Below are 16,625 nucleotides of genomic sequence, written 5' to 3' on the forward strand. Positions count from 1 at the left end.
GAGTGTGATTGCCCCCACCAGCGTGACCTAGGGAGCACAAAGGAAAATGCAAAATCAGAATTGAAACCCAGATTGCTCATTATCCCATTCTTGTGCAGCAGAGTTCATTGAATATTTTTAATCTGTATTCTTTTACATTTTTTTTAAATTGTAGCTTAGGCTGGCCCACAACTAATCTCATAGCCCAGACTAGTTTCAAACACAGGGCAAGCCTCCCCCTGGCCTTCTGTCTGCTGTGACTGTAGGCAGGGGCTACCATGTCCATCTCTTCATAACCTTTGCTGTGCCACAAACTGTCCAGAAGTTAACCGGAACCTCTCAGCTCCTCAACCTCCTGCGCCCTCAGAGAGCAAACCCTTGCTGGCTTGTTTCATTTTTCCTTTGTTGCTCTGTTATTTTTTTTAACCCCTCTGCTCTCTTGCATATCATGAAGTGGGAAAGTATTGTCTGTTGCCCTGAAGGAATTAAAATGCAACATAGCTTTAAACAACCTAAAGAATAATTTAAAAATACAGTTAGCTAGCAAGGTGTTTCCCCTGGTGACAGTGCTCATCACACAAGCCCGGTGACCTGAGTTCAATCCCCAGAACCCATGCGAAGATAGATGACTGAGTGGACAAAGTTGTCTTCACCTCCATCATACACACACATCATACACACACCAACACCTACACAATAACAGCAACGCTAGATTAAAAATTGTTCTTTGGTTTTCTATTTATTTAGGGTTTTAATTTTTATTTTATGTTGTATGGTGTTTTGTCTCCATGTATGCCTGTGTATCACATGCATATCTATCTGGTCACCCACAGAGGCCAGAAGAGGATCAGAGCCTTAGGAAAAGGAGTTACAGGCAGTTGGGAACCTCCATGTAGGTTCTGAGAATCAAACCCAGTTCCTTTGGAAGAGCGGCCAGTGCTTTTAACCACTGAGACACATCTCCAGTCCATACTGCTCTTTTTTTCTTTTTTCGGAGATGGGGTCTTGTAAGGTAGTCCAGGCTGGTCGTAATTCCTCCTGAGTCCTCAGTTTACAGATGATGTATGTCACTACCACACCCAGGACCCTCTAGTATCTACAGTCCAAGCACCTGCTGTTGGTGTCTGGACCACTGGGAGACTTACCATCCTTTCAAGGCAAGTGGAAAGATCTCGCACCTAGTGTGGAGAAGAGACAAGCCTTTGGGTGTGGTTCTTCGTTTTAATTGTCCTGCATTCTTGTTTGATACAAGCGAACTCTTAGTGGGTTCTGTTTACCTTCTCAGCGGCAGTTCTGCTATTCCTTAAGGGCCCAGGAGAGAGGAGGACAGGAGGGAAGTGGGGATGGGGTCAAGGAGGGGGGAGGTGTGCACTCCCAACAACACACTTCCTGCTTCTTTATTCTCAGCCACACATTCACCAGTGGGAGATTCTCTGGCTGGTGGAATGAGGTTTCCTTCTTTTGTTACTGTGTCCCTGTCTGTCCCTCAGAACTGTCCCTTCCCAGCTGAACTGTCTGCTCGGGGTCTTTATTCGAGGAAGTAGTTTTCATTGGACAACACTGGTTTCCTCAGGGGAGGTTGTCCTGATGACGTTAATTTGAAAATCTTCCTTTTTTGTGTTTCTGACTTACACATTGGACTTTGAGCACGTGTTTAGTAATTTTTGCAGGTTTGTGCCTCAGCATCAGCTGGACATGCAGAGCAGGCCCAGGACAGTCCCAGAATTTGATGGCGTCCAAGAAGCCACTATTCCAGAAGCTCTGAAGACTGGAGACTATCTCAAGAGCTGTTTGTTAAGGAGTGGGTACTAACCTTTAGGATTCGTTAACATTCCACTGAGGAGAAACTCCAGTGCACAGGTCTCTCTCCCCCAACGCACAAAGGCCCACAAATCTATCTCTGTTAGGAGTGCTGGTGTGTGGAAATCGGTGTGGGCCCTCCCCCTTTGCCCTCCCCTTTAATCTCTCGGTCAGCTTTAGGCCGAGATCTTTAAACCGTATAGATTTCTCTTTCACCCTGATCAGAGGATGTGTAGTGAATCCAAACACACATGCTGGTGTCTGAGCGCATAACTAGGACTGAGCCCCTTTGCTGGACCGTTCTGCTGAGTCTGCCTCCCTCTACCCATAAAGCAAAGAGGTCACCGGCGCTCAGAGTAATGAATGTGTGTGGGGGTGTGGTGGGGGCGGTAATGTTCTCGGTACCTGATGGTAGAAATACAAATGGAAGGGGGCACAAGAATTAACAAACCCCCAAGTATATTGCACAACCGGCAGAATGCTATGAGCTGTCTTCATGAATCCATTTGCTGGGTGACAGTGAAAAGCAGCCGTTCTTATCACTCGGTCCCTGCGCGGTGACAGCAGCTGCTCTCCTGTCCTGCCAGCAAATAAAACCTCCAAATCCTCCTGGAGGGCTGCAGCACCCATGTGCAGCAAAGCATTTCAATTCACTTGGTACTCCTCTGTACAAGAGGACCACCATTGAGGGCACACGACATCACCATTGTTATTGCTAAACAGATGGAAAATAATTGTCGATGGAATTTGGGTTTTAATCACATTAATGTATTTGGCAGGGAGATCCACCTAAGTACACATTTCAAAGTCCGCCTTTGATCTGAGCCCCTTTGGGGCATTTTCCATGACTGACAAACTCCTCCTCTGAGTTCATAGACAAATGGTGGAAATTGGGTTTTCAGAAGAAAAAGAGAAAGAAGCCAGGCACCGACGTCCCATCTGGGCTTTCTGTCTCCTTGGGGGATGAGAAGCTGTGAGGTTCAGTGTATTTCACCAGCTCTCATCCACCTGGGCTCCTGGGGAAGGAGACCATCACCCTCCCGGTTCCTTCCTTGCCCTTGTACACAGACACGCCCATGCTTGATGCAGAACCCATGGGCTCTGCTGAGACTCCTCCTGCTATCTTACAGAAGCCTGTTTGGATGCTTAGAGAGTATTTGCTGCCCACAGCTCCCACACGTTTCCCCCTCCAGCTCATCACACGTGAGCTTTGTAACGTAACGCGATGGAAATCAGCTGTGCTTTTAATGACAATGTTCTGATTATGCGATCGTTTCTTCTAAGTATGCCACCGTGAATCAGGTTGAGTACAGACACACAGACAAGACCAAGCCCTATTAACTTGGCAGCATTGCTCTTACAGAGTCTCGAGGAACAGAAAGTAGTGAGGAAAACGTGATGGCCACTGAGAGAAAGGCTGCTCCCGATCCCTGCTCAGGAGCGGCTCCCCCTCGCCTCCTCTTGAGAAGGATGATCCGCGCCTTCCCTCCCCTCTTAGGATAAAGAGATCTGAGGAGGTTTTAAATTCATAGATGAATTTTCTTGTTTGTTTGTTTGCTGGATTTTTCCCTTCTCGTTCTTTTTCCTCCACGGAACACAACCAGGAAATGATTGGATCTTTGACAGAACAAAGGTATTTTTGATGGCTCTGTAATCTAGTGCGCTAATGCGCCCAGTCCCCTCATTGTCTTGCTGTCTGATCCCATCCCTTCTGCCAGACAGCCACTGCGGGATGAGTCACTTTTAATGTCTGATAATCAAGGTGAATTTTCAAAAAGCTGCCATTTTGGAATTATGCACTATATCCTAGTGTCGGGGCCTGGAAGAGGAGGAAGGAAAGGCTAAGATAGACACCTACTGCATATTCGGAGAACTGCAGGACACAGCCAGCGTGGTGCCAGACACGATGTGTCCGGAGGGTCCAAGTCAATCAAGGCATACATGATGAGAAAGAGACTATGTTAATTATAAATTAAAAATAACTTCTATGATAATGAAGATTATATGCACAGGAGAAAACGTCTTAGTTAAAACGGACTGGAGGGATAGAATTAAAACCCAGCCATTTGGGGGCATGGATTCTGTACCTACTGAATATATTGAAGTCTATTAAATAACCTAATACAAACTTAACATTTGAAAGAGAATAGAAGGGAATTGTAGCAGTCTCCGTGGAGGCTATATTGTCTGCCATCCTTGTTTAAAGCGCTCCTGCTAAGAACATTACTTTGAAGATGAACACAGCCTCCCTTTAACCAGGGAGACAATATATTTCTATAATCATTTAAAAGAATACTCCACCCCTCAACAGAAGAAAGAAAGAAAAAAAGAAAGAAAGAAGAAAGAAAGAAAGAAGGAAGGAAGGAAGGAAGGAAGGAAGGAAGGAAAGAAAGAAAGAAAGAAAGAAAGAAAGAAAGAAAGAAAGAAAGAAAGAAAGAGAAAACACCAACTAAGTAGCCAGAGAGATGCTCGAAAACCAGGACAAACAAAGGCCATCAAATATTCTTTTGGGGCTTTGACTATTCTATATATATGGCCAGTGTCTTCTCTGAGGTAATTAACTAGAGCCACGGCCCCATACGGTGGCTCTGGAGTTGGTTTTAATTGTGGGCATTGTGTTAAGTAGTGGGTAGTCAAAGGCAAATGATACGAGCATAGCCTGTGAGTTCTGTTTATTACCCAGAGAAGCAAACACTATAGATAGAGCCAGGCTGTTTTGACTAGGGAAATGCTGTCCTCATCACAGCTGGGAGATGCTGAACGAGTTCAAGCTGAAGCTTCAAAGCTTTGTCCTGCTTTACAAAAGCATGAAGGTTTCCATGGCTGTTTCGGTGGCTGGTCGGAGTCTGCAGGCGCTTTATCTGCCCTGGGAGAGGGAAGACGTGATATTTCAAAGGATGCTATTTTATAACTGTGGTGAATGCTTGCATATTTCCCCCAGCAGAGGTATCTAAATGCCTGGGCATCTTCTGTGTGCGAGTTGTGCTTACAGATTCTTGCACGTTATATTGTCTACCATGTTACTAGTAGTCCACTCTCTTTCTGTGCCTTGACCTTTGCTCCTCTCTTTCTCTGTTGTTCTCTTTCTGTGTGCATGTGGGCACATGACAGAGATGCACACACACACACACAAGCACAATGCATGTTCATATGTACATCCCATAAATGGCTACAAAGTAGGCAAATGAAGAAAATATGTAGTGACTGTCTTGCTGTTCTCATTCATGGAAAAGGTTTAAAGTCCAGAGACTGAGCTGTAAGCAAGTCCCTAGCGGTCTTTTGGTGCAGTCTTGATCACACTAAGATAGCAGAGAAGTGACTGTGACGTGTCCTGTGACACACAGCTAGAGGTCGGTAGGTGTCAGGCTGGTGCTGGGTGTCCTCCATCAGCTTGGCACACTTGCTGTTGCCATGAATTCTCGGCAGCGTGGCTAGTCATGATTCCAGCACAGACACCGCGAGGAAGAAAGTAAAACACCAGAGAAAAAGATTCACACATTTCCAACCCTGAGACAGAGGAGCAAAATGAAATGCGGTATGAAAAGGGGTGAGGGGAAGCAAGATGGGAATAGCCCATGTAACTGACAGAAGGATCTACCTAGTCCAAACCTCGATTTAAAAGCAGAATTGTCCTTTATTTAAGGATAAGGAGGAGGAGAAGGAGGAAGAGGAAGAAGAAGAAGAAAGCGAAGAGACATTTGGAGCTGGCTAAGAAGGCGGGCACTGCTGCTCCAGATGATGGTACTTTATTTCCCTTCATATGTGCCTCCATCTGGAAAGTCAGAATCCGTCTGAGCCACGTAGTCCTTGACTTGCGGTGGGCTCCTCAGACCAGCAAACAGCAGACACTAGGAAGGAAGCAAGGACTTCCTTTTATTATAGACTAAACCCTTAGCAGGTGGTTTTGCTGTGTGTTCAACAGTCTGCCTGCCATCATCTGGTAGGTGTTTTTACATCTCGAATTTGCATTTCTCTTTGGCTGTGTTCTGACTCCCATGAGGGACGAAATCTACATCTTTTTTCTTTTACTAAAACATTTCCCTTTGTGCTTAGCCCCCTGGTGCCCAGAAACCCTTGTCATGTCAAGTTCACCTGCTGTTTTAATAGTGGACCTCGGGATTTTCCTTCCCAGGTACTGTGGACAGCAGGAGTCCCGAGAGGTGCTTGGTGGTAACCACAGCACAGTGCCAGCCGGCCACCCTGCACCAGAGTGGGGTCTCCCTGCAGCTCTGCATTCTTTTCTACAAGAATCAAAAGAAAGGCACACACAAACAACTAAAAAGAAAAACTGAAATCGATTTATGAATCAAGACTGTCTTAGTAGGGCAAATAATATTTGACCAAAAAAGGAAGGAATCTAAATATTACATATTATATAAATATTTTTATTTTTTCTATTTTATTTGGTTTTGGTCTTATTTATTATAATTGTAGGAGGCAGCCTGAGACTTACAATGGAAGTGACTGCTGACCCCTGCAGGACCTCAGAGTAGCTCTGAGGAGCCTAAGAGACCCACGGAGGCTCCGAGGGGAAATGCTCCGGAGGAGAAGTCTACAGAGCCTGCAGTACCCAGAACAGCTTATAAAAGGCAGGTCTTATGGGAAGAAGCTTCTAATAAGCGGGCTCACGGAACTGGAAGGAAAGATGGCTGAGCAGAGCCCCATGCACACAGTGAGAATGGCAAAACTAGAGACACTTCCCAAAGGGTATGGGAGCGACGTGGGAGCGACCGCAGCGGACAAAGAACATGGCCTTGCTGACAGGGCCAGTACCTGGCCTGCAGCATGGACCTGCTGCTGGCCGCATGTGCGATAGTGGTGCCTGGTGTGCCTGGTGAGCCTCTGGGTGGCCAGCCTCTGGGTGGTGTGTGGCAGCCTAGAGTTCTCCCAGAAACATGTCTTTACTGAACATGGCAACATGGAGCCAATGTGGCTGCCACCCTGCTGGAAGGAGGGGAGTGCCAGGCCACAGAACTGCCCTTAGGCAGCCTAGAGCTTACAAGGATCCTGTCCCTGGATGCCCTGCCTCTGGGCAACAGCAGGGTATACAAGTCGAGTCTCAGGGATGGTCCAGTATCCATGGTGCTTCAGAGACCAGAGACCTTGAACCAGACCAAGGACTCGCTGAATTGAGTATTTGCATGTAAAGCTGTTCGGGTATATATACTGTGTGACACACCTCAGTGTGCAATGCCACTTCAACAAACAGTCGATTGAGAGCTGGGAAAGCTGGAGGAATGGAGCTGAGCATGTGACCTAACAGAGGTGACAGGCCTGGGAGAAGGCTGTAGTGGACAGGGGAGCGTGCCCTTACTGAGCAGAGCTGGTGGGCTGGGGTGCAGCAGCCTGAAGCTCTGGCAAACTCTGCCCCAAGAGTTGATGCCTAACCACAGGATCCCCCTAACTCTGAGCAACGACAGGATACCAGAGATGAAGAATGGTTCGTTTTCTGGACTGGGCCTCCTCAAAACTCCTCCATGGTTCATGCTGCCCCCAAAAGTCATGTTTACACCCAGAGTCCATATGGACGCTGTGGTCTGTGGTGCCACTTAAGGCCAAGTTGATGCTAGAAGTTGTGTTAATGTCAGTGATCTGTGATTCTGCCGGAGACCATGTTGGTGTTTGTAGTCTGCTATACTGCCAAAGACCAAATGGATGTGCTGCCGCCTGATGTGGATCCCCATGGCCTGTGCCGCCACCCAGAACCACCGTGATGTCTGTGGTCCGTGCTGCGGCTAAGATCCTTGGGTTGGGCTTCTGCCGGAGGCCACGTGGTTGTCTATGACGCCTACTGCTGATGACTGTGAAAGGCAAGGAAACTCCTTTCGCAGTGATATTGATGGCTACAGACTCACAGTTGAGAATGAGACACAGAAGACTTCCTGACAACCTCTCTCCCCCATTTTCACTCCACCCCCCCAAAAAAAGAAACAGTCTAGACAGGAAGCCATTGACAAGAACTCTTAAAAATTGTAACAGGGGTACCTAAGTGTAGCTCTTCACAGTTGATGGCTTCTGGTGGGGTTAGGGGTTGGGAAGGATTCAGTTTTAAGAAGCTGGCCTCTGGGAAGTTTAACCATGCTTCAGTGAGTATATGGGCAACACAAATTGGACTTGGCTTAATTTTTTCTTTTTCTCCTTCTCTTTTATTTTTTATTTTTTTGGTGAGGAGGTCACAAGGGTGTGGGGGAGTGGATCTGAGAGGATAGGGAAATGAGTGTAAATGGTGTACATTATGTGAAATTGCCAAATAATCATTAAAAATATTATATTGGGAAAAATGTGGGCAGCATGCACGTGGAGATCAGATGGCAAACTTACAGAGCTGATTCTCTTTATTCCCCTCTGTGTGGGCTCTGGGGATCCAGTGCATGCTGCCATGCAGGGTGACAAGCACCTTAACCTGCAGAGTTATCTCAGTGGGCCCCACTGTAAGGAATTTCAACAATGGGGTGGAGGTGTCGTGGCCCGTAGACAATGAAAATGTCACCACAAAACAAATGTTGGCTCTTTCAAATCACAAATTTTAACTCCTTCAAATCCAACAAAACAAATAGACTTTCACGTTCTTTAAAAAACTGCAGAACATATATGTGACTGGTGGTGTTAGCCTGGAAATATGTGATATTGGGTTTCTTTTCCCCTTGGAGAGCCTTTGGGGGTGTTGTTGGGACTTTTCTTTCAATGGTACCGCTAGAAATAGGGGTCCTGAGTCTCAGCCCTAATAACATCTGTGCAGAGTAGAGGAGAGGGGGAGAACAGCATTCTTTGCTTTTCCCGTGTTCTGAGCTATCTGACCTCCATCCACCGTATGCTAATTAGATGTCCTCACAGTAACAGTTGTCACGTGTCCCCAGGGGAAACCTCTGGCTGGAAACAACTAGAGAGGCTAGTTCTCACTTCAGAGACCAGGCCCCTTGTCCATGTCTTGCAGACCATATTTACCTGCACGTTAAAGCTCTTGTATTTGAGGGTATGATCAACACAGAGAAGGCTGGTTTCTGGTGTTACTTTTGTACAGGCTCTTCCATGGAATTAAATGCTCAAGGGACTGATAATCCATTCCAATGGCTTCACGCTTCCAAAGTAACTGAGGAATGGATTATTGAGATGCAGACTTCACAGAACCTAATAGATATGGAAAGTATGGTTTTGAAAGGGAAGTAATATGAGCAAAACATTTTTGGAGAAGTTAAACAATAGCTAATGGGATGGAAAGACGTCTCAGGGCCAGGGACTGGAAGATTTAATATTGATAAGATCATAACCCTTCTCACACAGAGCCATCCCGAGGTTTTCCTAAGTCACAGTGGAAAGCAACAGTGACTTGAAGACCATATCTAGGTTTCAAGCCACAGGGAGACCATTTATTCTTCAGATGCAGCCAAGGAGGATAACAAGGAAACAGAACTTTCCTGGGCTGTGAGGAGCGATGATTGGGAAGCGTCTCCAGATGGTGGAATTAGAGTCCACTCAGGAAATAGCCTCCACCCCTGGGGCCCAGTTCTATTTCCTTCCACAGAGATTTCAGAACTGCTGAGTCAGAGACAAGCGACAACTTCCACTCTTCTGCACTGTGAGCGGTAATGTCTACTGTGCTCACGCTGGTCCATCTTCTGCCATATTTTGGATATGTGGGCACAAGTAATTTGGCTTCTCATCCCTAAAGGCCTGGATCAGGTGGAGCCACCTGAGACCCAGATCTGGAGTCTGAGAAGAGATTATACAAGACTTTGGGATCTTCTCTAAAGCAAAGTGGAAATATTTTACATATAGAAGAAGAAAGCAAATTTCACCGTGAAAGCAGGCGGTCGTGGGTTTTAACGATGGCCCCAATTGTGTGCTAGCCCTGAGAGAGGATTATGGATGTCAATCATTCTCACTTGATTTCCAGCACCCGCCCATAAGCAACGGCTGCTGTTTGCACCGAGCATAATAGTTACAGCTTCCTTTTACCAGGAAAATGTGGATGGAGGTGATACACATACCTTCCCACACAAGTTTACAGAGCATCTCATGACTTGACGGTCGCTTCCTCCACCCCATCCCACCGCCATCATCTTGCCCATCTGAAAACACTTACTGAGCACAATCAAATCAATTCAGAGTCTCAGCCTAAGGAACGAAGGTTGTGACCTTGGTTAGGTTTGGGTCTGAGCTTAATTTATACAGGTAGATATAGATATATAGATATATGTCAGCCATATTAGTAAAAGTATCTCCCAGTACTGACCTGGCATGTACCATGATCACAAAGGTGGTTTGCCCAGGGCGAAGTTTACCCACTGCACTCCGGATGTGCTGACCCCTGCAGTTTCCCCAAATGCGGGAAATTCCACTGCATAATTTGTGGCAGTGGGGGACTGCACTACTGCTCTCCCCTGGAAAAAAGAAGAAAAGAAAAGAAATAATTTAAAAAATATCTCCCAACTCTATCTTCTGATATTTGGAAACTGGAAAGAGTTGAATTCCATTCCCCTTTACAAAATTGTGTGGTTTTTCTTGGACTTCTTTCTTTCTTCCTTTCTTTCTTTTTTTGCATTTTGTTAAAATTTTCCTTGGATCTGGGAGACTGAGGGTCAAGAGGAAGACGGGAGAAGTCTCTCGCTGCATCTATTCAGTATCGTGTTGGAGGGCTAGCCAGGGAAACAGGACAAAAAAAGAAACGTAAAGCATCCAGATAATAATGGACAAAGTAGATTTATCTCTTTATAGGTAACATGTTGTTGTCTATAGAAAATCGTTAGGTACCCTTCAGAAGCAACAATTAAGAGGAAGGGAACCTTAAGTTGGAGGGGGAGAACAAGAAAGTAACAGGAGGTGCGTTTGGTCAAAATGCATTACATACATGAAAGAAATGGTCATGATGAAATCCTTTATTATGCATAATTATATGCTAATAAAACATTTTTTAAAGAAACAACTGTTAGAGCCAGTAAGTGGATTCAATCACGTTATAGGATACAAGCTTAATATGCAAATATCAAGTGTGTCTCTATGTACCAGCAATGAAAACCCAAAAATGCAGCAAAGGAAACAATTCCACTTTTATAATAGTAATAAAAATAAAATAATTAGAAATAAATTTAGCAAAAAATTTAAGACTTATAACTGGAAATTTTTTCCAAAGGCATTAACAACCTAAATAAGCAAAAAAGACACCTTGCAGATATGACCAGAAAGACGTGGTACTGACAAGGAGGTACTACTTCCCAAACAGAATTACCCTACACAAAGCCAGCTGCTTGTTTCCGGAAACTGATTAGCTAGCCCTAATATGTACACGGGTACACAAGAATACCAAAATAGCAGGAAAAAAAAAAAAAGAAGAAAAAGAAAGAAAAGCCAGGGAATTCACAGTTTGCAACTTCATAACTGCTACAAAACCACCCAGGTAATGGAGGCCGTGTGGTGAAGATATAAGGGTAGACAAGGCCAGCTCAATGGACTAGAAATGAGAGTGCAGGACGAAATATGCCTTTATATTATGGTGGATTTCTTTTCAAAGGGGTGCTATAATGACTCAGTGAGGAAAAATTGTCTAGTCAGCCAATGAGGTTAGGACAATTGGATATTATTAAGCAAAAGATACACCATATGCAATAACCCGGACTGACTCAAAATGAAACATAGACCTTTACCTAAAGTGTGTGTGTGTGTGTGTGTGTGTGTGTGTGTGTGTGTGTGTGTGTGTGTCACAAAAACCCAAGGTCTACTAGGCCCTCTGCCTGTGGGTGACAGTTGTGTAGCTTGGTCTGTGTGGGGGGCCCCTAGCAGTGAGACGAGGATCCGTCCCTGGTGCATGAATTGGCTTTTTGGAACTTATTCCTTATGATGGGATGGCTCGCTCAGCCTTGATGCCACGGGGAGGAGCTTGGTCCTGCCTCAACCTGATATGCCACACTTTGTTGACTCCCATGGGAGGCCTTACCCTGTGTGAGGAGTGGATGGGAGGAGTAGAAAGGAGGAGTGGAAGAGAACAGGAGGAGAGGAGGGAAGGGAAACTGACTGATATGTAAAATAAATTCTAAAAAATTATTTTTAAAAATCCAGGGTCTAGGTTAACCAATGGTTCCTTAGATATGACACCAAAGAAACAAAAGAAAAAAGGCAAATCATTAAAATGCATCAAAGAACCCTGTAAAAAATAAAACCCACAAGTTGGGCCCGTGGGTGTGTTTCAGTTAGTAGTGTGCTTGCCCAGCATGCAAGAAGCCCTTGGTTTAAACTTGAGATGAAATAGACATGGGTTTTCCCTTTGGCACCTTCTAGAAATGATCTTGAGGGTATATTCACCCACCCGGATTGTTTCATAAGTTTTTATATTCCTTTCAAGTCTCCCTGATAGAGTTAACTGCCTTCTCATCTGAGAACCACCTCTGCCTTGTTCAAGTTTGAATTTCTGTAGCCTCTCCGAGCCTCTTTTCATCATTCGTATCCGTGTCTGCCCTGACAGACGACTACAAGCACAGGGGTAGGCGGTGCCAACTCCATCTTAATGCCAAGAGCATGCTCAGGTGTGTCCGTAGACCTGCGCTCCCCTCCTGTGTTTCTACTTTTCACTCCTTGAAATCTTCCCCTCCTCCCCGCACATGAGTTTTCCATCCTTTCATCTCTGCATCTCAGTCCACTCAAATCGTGGTTCAATCTATACGGCAATTTCCCCATGCAGCGCATCCATTTCTGATTGTTTAAGTTACCTCTACCATTTCTCTTTTGGCTATGAGACCCAGCTCATGAGAGTCATGTTGAACATATGCTGTAAAGGTATGTAAAGCCACAATGTGAAGACACTTCATCTGTAAACAAGACTTTAAAAGAAATCATGATTTTTGTCATTCTTTCCTTTGGCTATCCCTGCCTCACCAATACCTCTCAGTCCCTCTAACCTAAAAAAAATAAAAAAATAAAAAAAAATAGTGGATCTGAAGGGCTGGTCCTCAGGTCTTCCTTCTACAGTTCAAGCACAGGTTGTGTGTCTTCTCCCAGGCAGCTGTCCTTCTGTTGGAAGCAGGAGGGCTTCTACTTGATGGGTATTCATGGCCTAACAGAAGCTGAATGAACCTGCCACCTCACCAGTGATTCAACCCCTGTCTATTAGCCTATCAAATGAGTTATCATGGCAGTTGACTGACTGAGATCTAGTGGGGATGGATCAACCATCCTTCGTGGTTGATTGATTGACTGAAAAATCCATCACCAAAAACTGTAGTGATGTACAGTCATAGCATATATGTATGTACATGCATATAATATTCATTCTCTGATAAGGTTTTATTTAAATCTGTGCAACCATGTTCCTCTAGTGGCTCACCAGGTTTTTTTTTGTTTGTTTGTTTGTTTGGTTTTTTTTTCGAGACAGGGTTTCTCCGTAGCTTTTGGTTCCTGTCCTGGAACTAGCTCTTCTAGACCAGGCTGGCCTCGAACTCACAGAGATCCGCCTGCCTCTGCCTCCAGAGTGCTGGGATTAAAGGCGTGCGCCACCACCGCCCGGTGTGGCTCACCAGTTTTATGGCCATTTTCTTATCCCTGTCAACTGGCCTGACTAGTGATGGACATTTTCCAGGCTACAGAGAACCAAATGTTTCAGTCTTTAATGACTGCCACATTATTATCAATTAACAGATTAGTTTGCTGTTAACAGTGTATTTTGTTAGACTCTTTCTTACAGTGTGTGTGTGTGTGTATGAGCGTGTGTGTGTGTGCATTCACGTGGATACCTGTTCAATGCTGTGTGTCTTCTTTGATCACTCTGTACCTTATATTTTTGTGTGTATGTGTGCACTAAAGCGTAGGCACATGTGCGCCACCGTGTGCGGGTGAAGGCCAGAGCACAGCTCTCAGGAGTCGGCCCTCTCCCGCCACTCTGTAGGATTCAGGAAAAGAACAAAGATAGTTAGGTCCGTGTGCAAGACCCTCTGCCTGCTCAACCACCTCAACAACCTCTCACTGTCTTAGTTTTTAAGATAGGATCTCATTAAAATGGAGTTCACTGATTCAGGTAGGCTGGCTGACCACTGAACCTCAGGAATCTACCAATTCTGCCTTCCACCCTCTGGGATTACAACCACATGCCACTGCATCTGGATTTTTACCCAGGTGCTGGGGATCCAAATTCAGGTGCTCATGCTTGCCCAGAAAGCATTTTACCCACCGAGCCATCTCCCTGGCTCAATTTCCCATCTATCTTGGGTGAACTCTTTAAAACAGTATCTGCATGGACAAGTGCCAGTCTCTGGACTGGTTTTTGCTGGTTTGTAATGAGGTGGATGCGAAAATTAAGGGTAAGAATGGAGATATTTTAATTGCAATTTGATACATTAATTATGTGTCTATATAATCCCATCATTAAAAACAGACTTTATGTTTTGTATTTCTTTTGTGGCTCATTAATCTAGTATTGATTTTAGTGTGTTCTACAAAAAATACTAGTCTAAAATTATTTAGCTGTTTTTCTCAAACTGTATTTACCACAGATGGTTTGAGAAATGCTAACCTAAAATGCCGGGTCTCAAGTATTCTCAGTTGCTAGTCTTACCTTATTACAATTGTCAAACTGTCATTATCTCTGAATATGTGAAACTTGGAACATCTGGTCCTCATTATCCCTTGAGCAGTATATGTGTCGAAGACTTGAATGCCCTGACATAGAGCCCCTCACGTTATGGGGTTCATTGTGGCCATAAAACTAAGGGGGACACCTTCAGCTGCTTGAACAATGCATTCACCATCTGTGGGGTAAGAAAGTTTGTCTCTGTTGACTGTGGCATTGGCTGCTGATTGCCAAGCTGTAATAAATGAACTTTGCTAAGTAGTCTCTCATGGGCATAGACCCAAGCCCGGGAGACATGGGAGCATCATTTTTGATACATCCCCTTCCAGCATGGTTGCAGCATCATCTCTGCACCATCCAATCAAGGTCACTTCTCCCTGAGCCTTATTTCAAGGGGACTGATATATCCATTGTTATATTTCATCTGATTCTCGTGCCAGTCAACCTGTCTCGAGGAGAACTATGTTTAACTGATTATGTCTTAACCTATGACATCATATTTTTTTTAGAGGACATCATTTGAGGACACTGATTTCTATTGCCTTTTACAGCCCCTTGCCATCCAGATTGATGGCATACACACTTGTGACAGGGATGGGAGTGATGGAGTAGAGAAAGCAAAACCAGAACCGAGGATGCCAGCTGGGAGGTCCCCGCAGAAATCTAGGCACAGAATGAGAAGGGACTGACCCTGGGCAGCAGCGGGTGTATGGAGACGCGATGAGAGTAAGCAATACTGAGGCTTTAGCACAGAATTTGGTGTCTAGTTAGAGGTTGCCGTGAGGTTTGGAAGATAATAGCCCTGAGTGTTCAGCTTGGTGAGACAGGGAGTGAACAGGAAGAACACGGTGGACGTGTGGCGGTTGAGAACAGAAAGGTTACTGAGCCTGAGTCTTCTAATCTGTTGATAAGTGAATCAAATCAGGAGAGATTTCCAGCCTAGAAATGTTGAGGTTTTCTTCCTTTATGAAGATTCTCTCTCCAGCCCAGGCTGGCCTCAAACACACAGTGATCCTTTTCCCTCGGCCTCTTAAGGGCAGACCTGTGTGTGTGCATGCTTGTGTGTGTGCGTGTATGTATGTGAGTGTGCATGTGTGTGTGTGGGTGCATGTGTGTGTTCGTGTTCAGATCAACTCTCTCATGAACCTGGAGTTCACCAGATGAGCGAAGCTGGCTGGTCAGTAAGCCCTAAAGATCTGCCTGTTTCTGCCTCCCCGGTGCCGGGGTACACGCTTGTGCTGGCCCACCTGGCTTGTTTTATGTGAGTAATGAGGATCTGAACTCAGGTCTTCACACATGCGCAGCAGGCGCCTTACCCACTGAGCCATCTCCCTAGTCCTAGATTCTGATTTTTTTTTTTAAGTCATGTCTGTGTGAGTAGTGAAAACGATAGGTTTGAGTGTCGGATCTTAAAATGTCTGGGAGATCTTTCCATTTATCAGCTGCTCCTTAAAATGCACGGGTTTTTATAGTTATGATTCTTTTCTTCCCATGTGATAAAATGGGATTGTCTGCGTCTACCCTAATAGTTTGTGTATGGACATTATGAGACTTTATGAAAGTCGAGTCAATCAAAAGGGTCCATTTCATTGTTTCCTAAACTCGGAACTCGAGTCTCCTTGCCTCAGGTGACCCAACTTCCCCGCAGCCAGCCCTCTTTATTAGAAGTCCATAAAAGCACACAGATGTATGTATTGGGATTTTATGTGTGCTAGCCCATTTTATCCCATTCAGTCATCGCATGACCCCTATCATTAAACCCATTTGCAGATGTGAAAATGGACTCAGAGGAATGGCATTGACGGGGAGTGGCTAGAGTCGCTATTATTTGGTAGTTTATATCTCCACCTATCTGGTGACATGGACGGTTGGGCAAGCAACATTCTTAGGCCCCCTCTCTACTCGTCACTCCAAGTGACGCTACTTCTGTGTGCTTCAACCAAGTCAGGCACTGAGAATCTATATATATGTATGTACAGCCGACTTTGTGGTTCAAACGTTGGCTTCTTTAGCTATTTTCCCTACACACAAATGTCAAACACTAATAGACATGAAAACAATGGTTGTTTTTCAAATGAATGTCTTGAAAAATGTTGGTAACATATCTGACCAAGAATGCATTAAAAGAACTGCAAAACATTCATCGTTTTTGAACATAGTAATCCTGCTTTTTCAAAACGATCCTAAACAATTATTTTTTTAAAGATGTCCCAAAATTTGCTTGTAAATCTAAGGATTTAATAATTTATGTGAACATATACTAGTATCACAAATCATGCCGGGAAAATGTGTG

General features: G+C 44.8%; 1 non-coding gene across 1 annotated transcript; it reads left to right on the top strand.

The window, feature by feature from the left end:
- Positions 1 to 10,004: 10,004 nt before the first annotated feature.
- LOC130864201 (U1 spliceosomal RNA) lies at positions 10,005 to 10,163 on the top strand. The gene has a single exon (XR_009055902.1). It is a non-coding gene; the product is annotated as a U1 spliceosomal RNA (small nuclear RNA).
- The last annotated feature ends 6,462 nt before the right edge of the window (positions 10,164 to 16,625 follow it).

This window comes from Chionomys nivalis, chromosome 21 (assembly GCF_950005125.1).
Source record: "Chionomys nivalis chromosome 21, mChiNiv1.1, whole genome shotgun sequence".
Lineage (NCBI taxonomy): Eukaryota > Metazoa > Chordata > Mammalia > Rodentia > Cricetidae > Chionomys > Chionomys nivalis.